The 15,779-nt window shown below is 41.7% G+C and overlaps 1 protein-coding gene across 2 annotated transcripts in view; it reads left to right on the plus strand.

The window, feature by feature from the left end:
- The window catches only part of PTPRN2 (protein tyrosine phosphatase receptor type N2), a 1,057,407-nt gene that overhangs the window by 268,783 nt on the left and 772,845 nt on the right, over positions 1-15,779 (plus strand). The gene's annotated exons all lie outside the window — the stretch shown is intronic.

Consider the following 15,779-nt stretch of genomic DNA (forward strand, 5'->3'; position numbering starts at 1 on the left):
CAAATTCTGACAAGCTCTTATTTATTCATATTTTGGGTTATCTCATTGATTTCTGAGTGGATTTCAGTTTTTCTCTTTGGTTCCAGATTAATGAATTTTTTGCAAGGATATATTAAATTGCAAGACTATGTAACATAATTTAGTAATCAGGAAAAATTATCTTTTTTGTTGAAAAGTTTGGTATAACACATCAGAAATGTAGGTTTAAAGACCTAGCTTTATAAGTTTTCACTTTAATTTGAAACCCTCCAATATGCTTATCTCATATGCCCTACATAGATTTTGATGCCTGCCAATGATGCCAAGATACATTCACCAGGATGTATCCTAATGTGAATCCATTTCTCGAAATGGATGTGCTCTAACTAAGAGGAGGATCTGTGTTATACATGTGGAAACTCAAGTCCATATTTCCCCATAAGAATCCATAACTACTTATTTTTCTACATTTGTTTGAAGGAATTGTCATCATGTCCTGTATTGCACTGAGTCTCCAATGCTGAAACAAATGACTCCTGTTAAGTCAAGAAGAAACATTTGATACATAAGTGTAGAGCATCCAGTGATTCAGTTACAGCAGATACTCCTTTCTTGGAAGTGGTTTAAAAACTGTTAGGAATTGCCTGTACTATAGCTCACACCCACTCATTTTTCTTTAGCAGGAGAGCAGGGGAGTTTTTCTAAGAATAAAAAAAGTCTGAAATTATTTGTATGCACTAAAATAACTGTACGTAAGTATATCCTGCCTAATGATGTGACATTAACAGTATTCTTAGTCAGTTGGAATAGAAATGCCTTCAACCTTTTAGGAAAAGCAAGAACAAATTACAGCCAAATTTTCATTTCACAAGTCATCTTCATCCAGGATAAGCCAAGGTCAATTTGTCATCCTATTTCCATAATGTTATTCTGTGTACTTGGATTATTATTAGAGCTGTGCTCTCTTTCATATTAGTTTTATAAATGGCTATGTTAATGTCTTTTTGCAGACAAAACCACCCTTTGTTAATATCCCAATGGATTTCTTAAGGATTAAAATATACATTTTAAGCAGCTATTGGTTCTGTTTTTTCTCCTATTGATGATTAGTCCTTGTCACCTAACTTAAAGTGGCATTGTTCCAGTTTAGCTGGAACTGAAGCAATTTGTGAGATGATGTGTTGAAAGATTGGCTTGACTGTCAGAAAAAAAACAATAGTTAAAAGTAGCAAATTCTAAAAATATTTGTAAAATTTAGTAATATCCCAGAATAATGCTGCCTCTAAAGAAATAGCCAGCAAATAGCCTTTTGTTAAGAGATGAAATTATAAAATGGCATGTGTTCAGTAGATGAGAGCAATTTCCTTTGTTTTTTATTACGGTGTTAATGGTGGGAAAGTGCTGTTTGCAGATCAACTGTAAGTACAGCTGTTGCCCTTAAAATCTTGCCAGTTTTGTCATGGATAATTAGATGTTTATTTCAGAATTTGTAGTAGTCCCTGTATATTAATCTAAGGCAAAAATGGTAGACCATAGCACATCTCCAGGCTTGATAATAAAGGTTACTATTTGTTTATAACAAAAGGTGATGAAATTACTGTAACCCAGTTTTAAACCAGCAACATTGGTTAATGCTGAGGCAGTCTGCGCTGAGGAAAAAGGGTTAGAGTATAATAATATATATAGGCTACATCTACACTTGGAACTGAGGATGTGATGCGCAGCTCAAGTAGATGTACTTGTGCTCGTTATCATCAAGTTAGCATGCTAAAATAGTACTGTAGCTGTGGTAGCATGGGCAGTGGGGAGTGGTGGCATGGCTCGGTGCCCTGAGTACAAACTCGCCCGGACCCTGTGGGTATGTACTCTGGGCAGCTAGTCCATGCCATTTCTTGCCACTGCCAATGTCATTGTAGCTACACTACTATTTTTAGCATGCTAACTTGTGAGAGCCAGCATGAGTATGGCTACTTGAACTGGAAATCACCCTCCCTCCCGCAAACTCCAAATGTAGATGTAGCCGTAGGCACTTGCCATGACTATCCTAAGGAAGGTCTGGTGCTGGTGCTGCAGTCAGATTCTGCCAGCAAGCCTTGCCATATGGGCAAGGTGATAAAGCTCCTCTCATACTGGATGGGGGTCTGATACCTGTAACCTGGTCAGTCCTTTCATCATTTTCCTGCCTGGGTCAGGGTACGGCTGAGTTCTGCTCCGGTCTTTGTCACCCTGGGGAAGGGTTAGTAATAATATTTTATGCTTATCTAGCCTGTATTGTCTGAGGATCTCAGTGTTTTAGTGCTTTACAAACATTTATGCTTCCCAGTTATCCCACACAGAGATCACATAGCAGGTCAATGGCAGACCCTGGATTAAAATCACCTGATGCCCAGTTCTGTACCTAATCCTCTTAACCCCACTGCTGGGGCTGGTTTACACATGCTGCAAAATCTGTGGTGACAGGGACTTCAGGCTGAGAAGGGCCCCCCAAGAAGGTAGAGTTATGCAAGTAGAAATTTTGTGTAGGCAGCTTCTGGCTTCTTTCTGGAAGGAACGAGCAGGCTATGGATGCTATCTCTGTAACAGACTGGAAAAGGAAAGGCGAAACAGAGCAGGTCAGGTTCCCTTTCAGAATAGACTAGAACACCAACATTTTTCACAGGGCAGGATTGAGGAGTAATGAGCATAGCAGACAGAGAGGTGCTGCCCCTTTCAAAGGAAAGAAGAGGGAGGATGAATAGTACAGGGCTCAAGTGGGGAGGAGTTACTAAGAGGTTGTGTATACCTACGCAATGGAAACAGGAAAGGAGTCCAGCAAAGATGCTGGGGGGAGGAGGGCAAAATTGACCATCTTGGGGTAGGGAAGAAACATTTAGGAGGTAGACAGTGGGACAAATTGATAGGTTGTGTTTTCTGGTGGCCAGAATTGAGTTGTTGTTTGTTGTTTATTGTTTTAAGGGGCAGAACTATTTTTGGGTAGAATTGATTTATACTGGGAGAATGAAATTTATTTGGGAGGATCAGGACCGGCTCTCGTCACCAGCAAAGCAAGCATGTGCTTGGGGTGGTACATTTCCAGGGGCAGCATTCTGGCCACCCTTTCTTTTTCGGAGCAGTTGCGCTCTCGGAGCTGCGCCACTTAGACGGGGTGAGGGCGCCGTGCCCCCGGCCGCAGCGGGAAGGGGAAGCCCCGGCCCCGGGATGCTGAGCTGCCAGGGCCCAGCCGCTACCTGGGGAGGGGAGGGCGAGTCCTGCCAGGGAGCCGGGGCTGCGCCGCCTCATATGCATACTGGCTGCTGCGCTGCCTTGTGCCACCCCTTATATCGGGGCTTCTCTGCGCAGCCAGGTGGGGGAGGGGGTAAAGCCCCTGCAGGTGCTGGGAGAAGGTGACATCACTCCCTCCGCTTCCAGCGCCGCCTGCGAGCCCCAGCCCCACCTGAGCTTGGGGCGGAAAATTTTTTGCTTGGGGCGGCAAAAAACCTTGAGCCAGCCTTGGGGAGGATGGGAGGAAAGGAACTGATTTATTTGGTGGGAGCGGGACTGATTTATTTGAGGGGTGGGTGGAAGTGAAAATGTCCCAGTGGAATTAAATATATATATATATGGGAGATGGGAAACCTGGCATTTTTTACTGAGACTTACAAATACATGTCTGGGCCTTTCAAGCCTTGTTCTTCCTCAAGACCATGTAAGGAGTGAGCAAGCAGGTTGTGCGTCACGAACAGTGAAGAATCAAAAAATGCCAGCAGGTTGGGCAAACATTTCTGGATTTATTAGTTAATTTTTTGCCCAATAAGCTGTCATTTTTCAGTTTTAGTGTGTTAAAAATTGAAAAAATTCTGATTTTCATTTTTTCAATGAAAACTTGAAAAATATAATTGACAGCTGACCCTTCCCACAGAAATTTGATTCAACAAATTTGTCTTTCTCCCTTTGAAAGACTTTTTGAAGGCAAAATTTCAACTAGCTCTAATTAGTCAGTTTCTATCATTGAAAAATTAAAAACGTCCATGAGCTATAAACCAGAATCTTAAAAAATAACGCTGCTGCTTAAACCACTGCACATGGTTGTTGTTTTGTTGTTATGGTAGGTCCCTAGAAGACTATGGACCTGGACCCAGTTATGTTGGGGTTGGTATGAACACAGAACAAAAAGATAGTCCCTGCCCTAAAGAACTTACAGTCTAAGTAATAATATTACTTACAGATGATTAAATTGTGATTATGGTACATTTTAAAAAGGTTTTAAAAGCCAGAGCTTCAGTATCTAGTGCCCAGGTTTTAAATAAGGTGTGTGTTTGTTTGTTTGTGTCATTCAAGGCCATATATACAAACAGCTTTGTGGAGTGTTTAGTTATTTGGTTTTAGAGTGTAAATCCTGATGTTCAGGACACTGGACTGAAATTCTGTACACAATAAAGGAAACTAAGTATGGGTATATACAGCACTGTCTTGTACTCTGCATCTGTAACTATGCACCCAAACAGAATGCAAATGGTGAAGTCGTTTTGCTGATAGCTGCACAGCACGCTCTTTTCCTTGGGAGTTGGAAATAGATGTAATAGATGCAAGCCTTGTGTACAAGTTAATATTTTTATGAACTGGGCTCTTATAACAAAAATTAGTGTTTAGTTGGACCTGCTTTTCCCTGATAATTGCTTTCCAAGTGCCCATATTTAATTCTGGGTTTGTGATTTCTGTTTGATCAGGGTGTCAGGTCTGCACCTGTCGTGCTGGAACTTGAACCAGGGAAGTGGGTTTAGTATCAGCATGACTGCCTTTCTCTTTTTGTCCTTTTCTTTCTTTTACCAAATGTCATAATTTACAATAAGGAATTAGTAAAAGTGAACCTTCCCTCAGGATTTTAATTCACTACATCATAAGACAGTGGTCCTCAAACTTATTTGATCGCCACCCCCTTCTTTGTGTCTGTAATAGTCTGTGTCTCCCCTCACCAGCTGCCTGCCACACAAGTACATACACGAATGATAAAAAAAATCAACATGCAGCTCTCACGAAATATTAAAACCAGTAAGGCATGATTCGAATAGTGCCAACAATACATTGTTATAAGAGCAAAAGCAAAACCGCGATTGTGGTCGATGCTTACACTTACATAGCATTATACAAAATCGTTGCCATCTGTACATGAATCCATTTGCTACGTATGGTGTGCACATTTAATTGTAACAGAAAACTGTCATAATGCACAGCGCCATCTGAGAACCTGATAGGTCTGGAAGAATCAGCTTTGCTAGTTATTCATTGCTGTGGGTAAAAAAGCTTTCCCCCCAAAGCTTCTAAAGCCCCCTCCCCAAATGCATTCTGTGCCCCCTCAAGGTGGCCTACTCCCCTGTTTGAGAACCTCTGCCATGATCTATCTATTCTGGTCCTAAGGAGCAGTGTGGTTTAGTAGTTGGGAATGGGGCACTCGGCTCTGACATAGACTCCCACTATTGTCTGTGGCAAGTCATGTAGGTTAACATTTTCAAACATGGGTGTATAAAGCTGGGCACCTGAATCCATATTTAGGCACTTAAATAAAAAGTTCCTTTTTTTTCAGACCCGCTAAGTGCCCTCAGCTCGAACTGGAGTCAATGGTAACTATGGATTATCAACACCTGTAAAGTAAGAAGAAAAGGAGTACTTGTGGCACCTTAGAGACTAACCAATTTATTTGAGCATAAGCTTTCGTGAGCTACAGCTCACTTCATTGGATGCATGCAGTGGAAAATACAGTGGGGAGATTTTATATACACAGAGAACATGAAACAATGGGTGTTACCATACACACTGTAATGAGAGTATCAGGTAAGATGAGCTATATTACCAGCAGGAGAGAAAAAAAACCTTTTGTAGTGATAATCAAGGTGAGCCATTTGATAGCTCATCTTACCTGATGAAGTGAGCTGTAGCTCACGAAAGCTTATGCTCAAATAAATTTGTTAGTCTCTAAGGTACCACAAGTACTCCTTTTCTTTTTGTGAATACAGACTAACATGGCTGCTACTCTGAAACTTAGCACCCACTGCCTCTCAATGGTGGTGATAATACCTACCTCAAAGAGGTGTTGTGAGGACTAATTAGATAATGTTTGAAAGTGTTTTGAACAACTCACTATCTTAAACTCAAGAAATGTAGCAGATGGCAGGGAGCCAACGTTTTTTTAGTTGAACTGGGCCAATACTTTGGAGACTTTCCCAGTATTGTACTACATTTTTTCTAAACATCTCCAAGGGTTTTGGGGCTTCTTGAGCACATACGCTGTCGATTAGTTAACTTACTTTATATTAAAAACTGTCAAAGAAAGGGAAAGCAATTTCATAAGGTTCTTAAATTAATGAGAGTCTGGTTTCACGTTGGTTGCTTTTTTTAGGCATCTGGGCCTTAGTACAGGCTGCCATTCTTAATCATATTTTAATTTTCAAATAAATTGCTTTCATTATCCTTTCATTTACACTACCATGTGTGCATTACTGCTCATTAATGTTTGTCATCTACTTTGCTGAGGCACTGGGTTTTTAAATAACCATAGTTGCAGTGCCGTAATTAAAAATTATCCATATTGATTTTATAGATGTTATTCTGAAGTCTTCAAAAAGACAAACTCAGAGTGTTGTTAAATCAGTACATTAAATATATGGATGCCGCTTAACATAAGTGTTTTGTTTGTATGTAAAAAGGGAGCATTTCTAATGGTGCTACTAGAATAGCTAACCTAATGACAGAGCCAAATTATTCTCCATCAGAATGTTAAACTGTTTCTCACTCATTACTGACAGTTCTGTTGATCTCAAGTCTCTAAAAAAACCTAGTATGTCTTCATAACTATGATTTGTATCTTGGCGACAAACAACTTTATTTTCCCTTGTCCCAGTTTTTCCACTGAGTAATATCAATTTAGTAGAGTTGAGTTCCCCCCCGAGTCCTTGAAAGTCTTTTGTGTGTGTGATAATTTAAACAACAAAAGAGAGTTCAGAAAATATTACTGGTTTAGCTCTGAACCCCTCTGGAGGAGGAAAAACAGATAAAACCAAAACAGTGACAGAGAACTCTGCCCATAATCCCTTTGGGCCTAGAAGTTCTGCTCAGATTGCACATCATAACAGATGAATGTCTCTAAATCATAGGGGAACCCAACCTAAAGTATAAATTTCACTTCATAAGTACCTATATTGTTTCTAATATATGCAGCTACTCATGTGAATTCATCAAAGGTTTCTGATGTCATGTCATCATGAAAGACTTACGATGCCATAAAATGTGATGGGCCCACTTTTCAAAGTTAGGTGCCTGCATGTATTGCATTGCATGTTTGCATTTGCCAAACTATGATGCACAAATATAAAGATGTACACCTGTGATTTAATATCTGTTCACCCATGTCATCACTAATGGGCTTTATGCACACAAATGTTCCTGATTTGCATGCACTTACCGGGTATGTTTGTGCCTATGTAAGCTGCATGAACTATATGCACTAAACTTTGAAATCCCCTTAAGGATCAATTTGCAAACGTGCAAATTAATATCACTAATATTTCTGGTACTGTGTGAGTGCAAAGGAATAATAATGCTTTTTCTGAAAAGGTTACTTGAATGGATTGTTGAATAAGATACTCATTATGTACTGTGGATGAGGGATTTTTTTTCATGCTGTAGTAGTTTTAGAAGTATCTTCATTGTAGATAATGAAATGCATCCCATTTCCACAGTGCCTGGCTCCAAATGAAAACATTAAATATGTTTCACCCTTTTCAATGAACAATAATTTCTCCCTAATAAACCCTGTCATCTCTCCATGACTAAGAACATAAAAACATAAAAATTGCCATACTGGGTCAAACTAGTTGTCCTTCTAGCCCAGTATCCTGTCTTCCAACAGTGGCCAGTTCCAGATGCTTTAGAGGTAATTAACAGAGCAGGGCAATTTATCAAGCAATCCATCCACCTGTCATCCAGTCCCAGCTTCTGGCAGTCAGGCTTAGGGACACTCAGGCCTGGTCTACACTACGAGTTTATGTCAGATTTAGCAGCGTTAAATCGAATTAACCCTGCACTCGTCCACACAATGAAGCCATTTTTTTTTTTACATAAAGGGCTCTTAAAACCGATTTCTGTACTCCTCCCCAACGAGGGGATTAGCCCTGAAATCGACATTGCTGTTTTGAATTAGGGTTAGTGTGGACGCAATCTGAAGGTATTGGCCTCTGGGAGCTATCCCACAGTGCACCATTGTGACCGCTCTGGACAGCACTCTGAACTCGGATGCACTGGCCCGGTGTACAGGAAAAGCTCCGGGAACTTTTGAATCTCATTTCCTGTTTGGCCAGGTGTGCTCATCAGCACAGGTGACCATGCAGAGCTCATCAGCACAGGTGACTATGCAGTCCCAGAATCAAGAAAGAGCTCCAGCATGGCCCGAACATGGATCTGATCACTGTATGGGGAGAGGAATCCATGCTATCAGAACTACGTTCCAAAAGACGAAATGCCAAAACAGTTCAAAAAATCTCCGAGGCCATGAGGGACAGAGGCTACAGCAGGGACGCAACACAGTGCTGTGTGAAACTTAAGGAGCTCAGACAAGCGTACCAGAAAACTAAAGGATCAAACGGATGCTCTGGGACAGAGCCCCAGACATGTGCATTCATCCAGCCCATACTTCTTTAACTTGCTGACAAGAATACTGTGGGAGACCATGTCAAAAGCTTTGCTGAAGTCAAGAAACAATACATCCACTGCTTTCCCTTCATCCACAGAACCAGTAATCTCATCATAGAAGGCGATTAGATTAGTCAGGCATGACCTTCCCTTGGTGAATCCATGCTGACTGTTCCTGATCACTTTCCTCTCATGTAAGTGCTTCAGGATTGATTCCTTGAGGACCTGCTGCATGATTTTTCCGGGGACTGAGGTGAGGCTGATTGGCCTGTAGTTCCCAGGATCCTCCTTCTTCCCTTTTTTAAAGATGGGCACTACATTAGTCTTTTTCCAGTCGTCCGGGACTTCCCCCGATCGCCATGAGTTTTCAAAGATAATGGCTAATGGTTCTGCAATCACAGCTGCCAACTCCTTTAGCACTCTTGGATGCAAAGCATCTGGCCCCATGGACTTGTGCACGTCCAGCATTTCTAAACAGTCCCTAACCACTTCTTTCTCCACAGAGGGCTGGCCACCTACTCCCCATGCTGTGTTGCGCAGCGCAGCAGTCTGGGAGCTGACCTTGTTCGTGAAGACAGAGGCAAAAAAAGCATTGAGTACATTAGCTTTTTCCACATCCTCTGTCACTAGGTTGCCTCCCTCATTCAGTAAGGGGCCCACACTTTCCTTGGCTTTCTTCTTGTAAGTAGGAGGACGAGCCTGAGGAGAGCACACAGCATACCATTCTCCCCGACAGCCAGGATCTTTTTCTCACCCTGACTGAAATACCCTCCCAACCCAATGAAGCCGGAGAAGGGACCTCTGGTGAGTGTACCTTTTAAAATATAATACATGTAAAAGCAAGCATTTTTTAACGATTAAGTAGCCCTGAGGACTTGGGATGCATTCGTGGCCAGTACAACTATTGGAAAAGTCTGTTAATGTGTCTGGGGATGGAGCGGAAATCCTCCAGGGACATCTCCATGAAGCTCTCCTGGAGGTACTCTAAAAGCCTTCGCATAAGGTTTCTGGGGAGAGCAGCCTTATTCCGTCCTCCATGGTAGGACACTTTACCACGCCATGCTAGTAGCAAGTAATCTGATATCATTGCATGACAAAGCCTGGCAGCGTATGGTCCCGGTGTTTGCTGGCATTCAAGCAATATCCATCCTTTATCTCTCTGTGTTATCCTCAAGAGAGTGATATCGTTCATGGTAACCTGGTTGGAGTAGGGAAATTTAATTAAGGGGACATTCAGAGGTGGCCGTTCCTACTGGACTGTTTGCCTGTGCCTGAAAAGAAATCCTCCCCGCAGTTAGCCACGCGGTGGGGGTCTGTGTGTGGCCATTGGCGCTGAGCTGTTCGTGTTTGGATCTTCCCTGTTACCAGCCACGTGGTGGGGGGAGGGGTAAAGCGATCATCCCAGAGAATTGGATGGGGGAGGAGGGGTTAGTTTGGTTTCTGCTGCTGCATGTTAACAGGAAAACCACAGCACTAAATGGCCAACTCAACGTGCTTTGCTTGGTATGGGAGAGGAGGGTGCTGCTGTTATGAAGGTTGCAGGTAGGCAGGTAGCCAAAAGACTATGGCTTTCCATGGCCACCTGCAAGCCGAATTCTGTTGCCCGGCACTGCGTGTGTGATCTCTAACACCAAAGCCGCAGGCACTCAATAGAAGATGCAAAATGCGACCTTGTACCAAAATCACATGTGCTATGTAATGTGAATAGTGTTGTTCACCGTGAAAGAGTATAGCCATTGTTCTGTAAAATGTATCTTTTAAAATACTTTCCTCCCTTTTTTTACTTCAGCAGCTGCAAATGTTTCAAGCCTCCCTCCTCCGTCCCAAAAGCTATCTCAGATAAGGAGGTGAAAAAAACGCATGCGCATGAAATGTTCTCTGAGCTCATGCAGTCGTCTGGCACTGACAGAGCTCAGCAGAGCGTGTGGAGGGACACAATAGCAGAGTACAGGAAAGTGGCCGAAGAATGTGAGGAGAGGTGGCGGCAGGAAGATCAGAGGAGGCATGAGGCAATGCTGGGGCTACTGCGGGATCAGACAGACATGCTCCGGCGTATGGTGGAGGTTCATGAACAGCAGCAGGATCACCACTCCACCCCAGTGGACAGCCCAAGTAACAGAAGGCTGTCATTCAATAAAATTTAAAGTGGACTTTTCCTTCCCTCCTACCCTCCTCCCACACCCCACACAGGCTACTTTCTGAGTTATCTCCCTATTTTTAAAATCAATTAATAAAGAATACATGTTTTTTAAACAATAGTGACTTTATTTCCTTTGCAAGCAAGCTATGATTGAAGGGGGGAGGGCCGGTGGCTTACAGAGAATTTAGAGGCAACCAAGGGGGCGGGTTTTCTTCTCTGATGTGCAGAGCTTCTTGCTGTGCTCTTCTAACCTCCCTGGTGTCTGGCTGCGCGTATTCAGTGGCCAGGTGATTTGCATCAACCTCCCACCCCACCATAAATGTCTCCCCTTTACTCTCACAGAGATTGTGGAGCACACAGCAAGCAGCAATAACAATGGGAATATTGGTTTCGCTGAGGTCTAAGCGAGTCAGTAAACTGCGCCAGCAACCCTTTAAATGTCCAAATGCACACTTTACCACCATTCTGCACTTGCTCAGCCAGTAGTTGAACAGCTCCTTACTACTGTCCAGGATGCCTTTTTACGGCTTCATGAGTCAGGGCATTAAGGGTAGGCTGGTTAACTATAGACATTTCAACATCCCCAACAGTTGTTTTCTGGTCAGGGAAGTAAATCCCTTCCTGCAGCCGTTTAAACAGACCAGAGTTTCTGAAGACGCGAGCGTCATGAACCTTTCCTGGCCATCCCATGTTGATGTTGGTGAAATGTCCCTTGTGATCCACCAGTGCTTGCAGTACCATTGAAAAGTACCCCTTGCAGTTTATGTACTGGCTGCCCTGGTGGTCCGGTGCCAAGATAGGGATATGCGTTCCGTCTATAGCCCCACCATAGTTAGGGAATCCCATTGCAGCAAAGCCATCTACTATGACCTGCACATTTCCCAGAGTCACTACCTTTGATAGCAGCAGTTCAATGATTGCGTCGGCTACTTACTTGCATCACAGCAACCCTCACAGTAGATTTGCCCACTCCAAATTGATTACCAGCTGACCGGTAGCTGCAAGTTTCCACAAGGCTATTGCCACTCGCTTGTGAACTGTGAGGGCTGCTCTCATCTTGGTATTCTTGCGCTTCAGGGCAGGGGAAAGCAAGTCACAAAGTTCCATGAAAGTGCCCCTACGCATGCTAAAGTTTCGGAGCCACTGGGAATCATCCCAAACCTGCAACACTATGCGGTCTCACCACTCTGTGCTTGTTTCCCAGGCCCAGAATCGGCATTCCACGGCATGTGCCTGCTCCAGTAACTCTATGATCTCCAAATTGTTGGGGACCACGGTTTTAGAGAAAACTGTGTTCATGTCCTTATCACCGCACTTCCATCGCCTCCTCGCCTGGTTTTTCAGGTGCTGGTTCTGCTTAAACTGCACGATAATGCGCGAGGTGTTTAGAATGGTCATAACTGCTGCAGTGAGCTGAATGGGCTCCATGCTTGCTGTGCTATGGCGTCTGCTTGGGCAATCCAGGGAAAAGGGGCAAAATGATTGTCTGCTGTTGCTTTCACGGAGGGAAGGAAGGTTGACTGACGACATTTACCCATAACCACCCGCGACAAATTTTTGGCCCCATCAGGCATTGGGAGCTCAGCCCAGAATTCCAATGGGCAGCAGGGACTGCGGGAACTGTGAGATAGCTACCCACAGTGCACCACTCGGAATGTCAACACTTGCCACGGTACTGTGGATGCACACTGCCGAATTAATGTTCTTAGTGTGGATGCATGCACTCGACTTTATACAGTCTGTTCCCAAAAATCGACTTCTGTAAAATCGGAGTACTTTTGTAGTGTAGACATGGCCTCAGATCATCGGCTTGCGTCCCTGACCATCTTGGCTAATAGCCATTGATGGACCTATCCTCTCATTAACTTATCTAATTCTTTGTTGAACCCAGTTATACACTTGGCCTTCACAACATCCCCCTCAACAAGTACAACAGGTTGACTATGCGTTGTATGAAGACGTACTTCCCTTTGTTTGTTTTAAACTTGCTGCCTATTAATTTCATTCAGTGAAATCTATTCCTTTCCTAATGGTTCCTAGCATTTTGTTAGTTTTTTTGAATGCTGCTGTACATTGCGTATATGTTTTCAGAGAATTATTCCAAATAACTCCAAGATCTCCTTCTTGTGTGGTAATAGCTAATTTAGATCCCATCATTTTGTGTGTACAGTTGAAGTTATGTTTTCCAGTGTGCATTACAAAACATTATCAACACTGAATTTCATCTGCTGTTTTGTTGTCCAGTCACCCAGTTTTGTGAGATCCCTTTGGACTTAACTATCTTGAGTAATTTTCTATTGTCTGCAAACTTTGCCACTTCACTGTTTATCCATTTTTCCAGATTATTTATGAATATGTTGAACAGCACTGGTCCCAGTACAGATCCTTGGGGGACCCTGCTTTCTCCATTGTGAAAACTGACCATTTATTCTTATCTTTTGTTTTCTATCTTTTAACCAGTTACTGATCCATGAGAGGACTTTCCCTCTTACACTGTGAGGTGGTGAGGAACTTTGTCAAAGACTTTCTGAAAGTCCAAGTAGACTATTTTCAGAGTAACAGCCGTGTTAGTCTGTATTCGCAAAAAGAAAAGGAGGACTTGTGGCACCTTAGAGACTAACCAATTTATTAGAGCATAAGCTTTCGTGAGCTACAGCTCACTCGAAAGCTTATGCTCTAATAAATTGGTTAGCCTCTAAGGTGCCACAAGTCCTCCTTTTCTTTTTGCAAGTAGACTATATCTACTGGATCACCCTTGTCCACATGTTTGCTGACACTCTCAAATAATCCGAATAGTTTGGTGAGACATGATTTCCCTTTACAAAAGCTGTGTTGACTCTTTCCCAACACATTGTGTTAATCTACGTGTCTGATAATTTTGGCTCTGGAGACTTTTTAAAAAACAGAAATTAGTAGTTCTGCAGTTTCATATTTGAGTTCCTTCAGAACTCTTGGGTGAATACCATCTGGTCCTGGAGACTTATTACTGTTTAATTTATCAATTTGTTCCAAAACCTCCTCTAGTGATGCCTCAAACTGGGACAGTTCCTCAGATTTGTTATGATTAAGATCATAGCACAGTTGGCTGAGAGGAAGAAACAGAAGCGGGGAAGGAACCAAGACAATCACTGTTCCGTAATGTAACTTTTTTTTAATGTAACTATTTTTAAAAAAATTATTAAATATTTGCATAGAAGCCTGGTGAATCGTTTGACTGGAATGTATAGTTTTGTAAAGATGAATTCAGATGCTACTGACATGCTCCTGTTTAAAGCAGTACAAATTCTACTTAATTAGTTCATTGACATTTTCCAGGTTGCCACCCAAATTAATTTTTAGATGGACATCTATATGTCTGTGCAGTGTCTAAAATGTTAAAACTATACTGCTGATCCCATTTATTTTTATTATTTTAAAAAGTTTTGTTTTGAAATTAACAAATTTAATCTTTATAAATTTGCAGATTTATGTATTATTTGAGAGGAAACAAAAATCTTTGTGGTCTAAGTTTGAGCCATCTCTTACATTGGTTTATTTTCTCTAAATTATTAAAATAATATATTTGTTTTTTTCTCTTTTAAAAATTCATTGGTTGAAAAGTCAAGCAAGGTCAAAAACCGATAGTTGAAATGACACTAAGGTTTAATTGCAAAGTGTTTACAATTTGCTCTTTGTTAAGGCCATTTCCATTCACTAAAGCCTTTTGACCATATGCACCTTGAGTTAGTTCCCTAAAAATCATGCTTTGTGAGTTAAAACCAAAATATTAGCTTTCTTTTTTGTCACAGCTAATTGTCTTGCTTTATTCAAAATTTCTCCATCGTCAAAAGCATATAAATAGCTAAACTTATCATTGAATTGTAACTGAATAATGTGACACTGTTTAGATGTGGTTGCAGTCTTTGGATCGCACTCTTCTTTTCTTAGTGTATGTGCAATGTGCCTCGGGTGGCATGTGACCAGGATTCATCATCGAATTTGGTCCGCTGGTTGGATCATTAGCTTTCCTGCCCTAGGCCAGGTACTGACAGGGAGCGTGACATGAACACTGATCCCTGATAAAATTTACATTTGGATTCAGATGTGGATCACACTAAATACTCACATCGGACTCCAGCCTAAACTTTATCAGGGAGACGAAGGATTCCAGGAAAGTTAAATTCATTGGAGAAATATAGTTTCTATGTAATGAGCATACCTAAGTCTACAGAAAATATTTTGTTGTATCATTCAAGGGGTTTTTCAAGATGGACATTGTGACTTTGTGATAATGCAAGCATTCTGACACTGGTTCTTGAAGAGTCAAGGTGGATATTTGAGATAGTGTTTTAACATTGCAAAGAGCATGACGGTTAGGAACCATCATATTTAGAGACAGGCTTAGACTGAGGCTTGATTTTCAAAGATGGGTGTGTGCTCTGAAAATCTAAACTTTCATGTACAATCAAAGCAGCACTGAAGGAGGCAGCATGAGATTTCCGTGTAGCTAACACAATGCCTGAGTGGAGAAAAAAGCTAATACAAAGAGTATCAGTGTTTGAATTGTAAATCAGAATCTCTCTGTATTTGTGTGAGAAAGAGAGATGAAATTGTGAATGAAAGTTAATATTTCAAGTTTTGCATGGATCATCATCTTATGGTCACACATAAAATGGCTGTCAAGATTTAAAGGATTTTCCACTTGCTGTGAGAGAGCATCTTTCAACCCGTTGAATCTGCTTGCAGTAGTTTAAGAGTAACTGGTGAATATCTGGCTTTAGGTTGTGTAATAGGGAAGTCAGTAACTGTTGCCTTTCTCTATGACAGTTATCAGTGATGTCAGTGAATTACTAAGCACTTGCCGAAAAGCATTATTTTTAATGCTTTTTGGCATATATATATATATATATATATATATATATATATATATATATATATATATATATAATTTGTTTTGTGGTATTTAAATGAGCAGAGCAGAAAATGATAGATGATTTTAAGCAACAGTCACAGTCCAGAT

This window comes from Lepidochelys kempii, chromosome 2 (genome assembly GCF_965140285.1).
Source record: "Lepidochelys kempii isolate rLepKem1 chromosome 2, rLepKem1.hap1, whole genome shotgun sequence".
Lineage (NCBI taxonomy): Eukaryota > Metazoa > Chordata > Testudines > Cheloniidae > Lepidochelys > Lepidochelys kempii.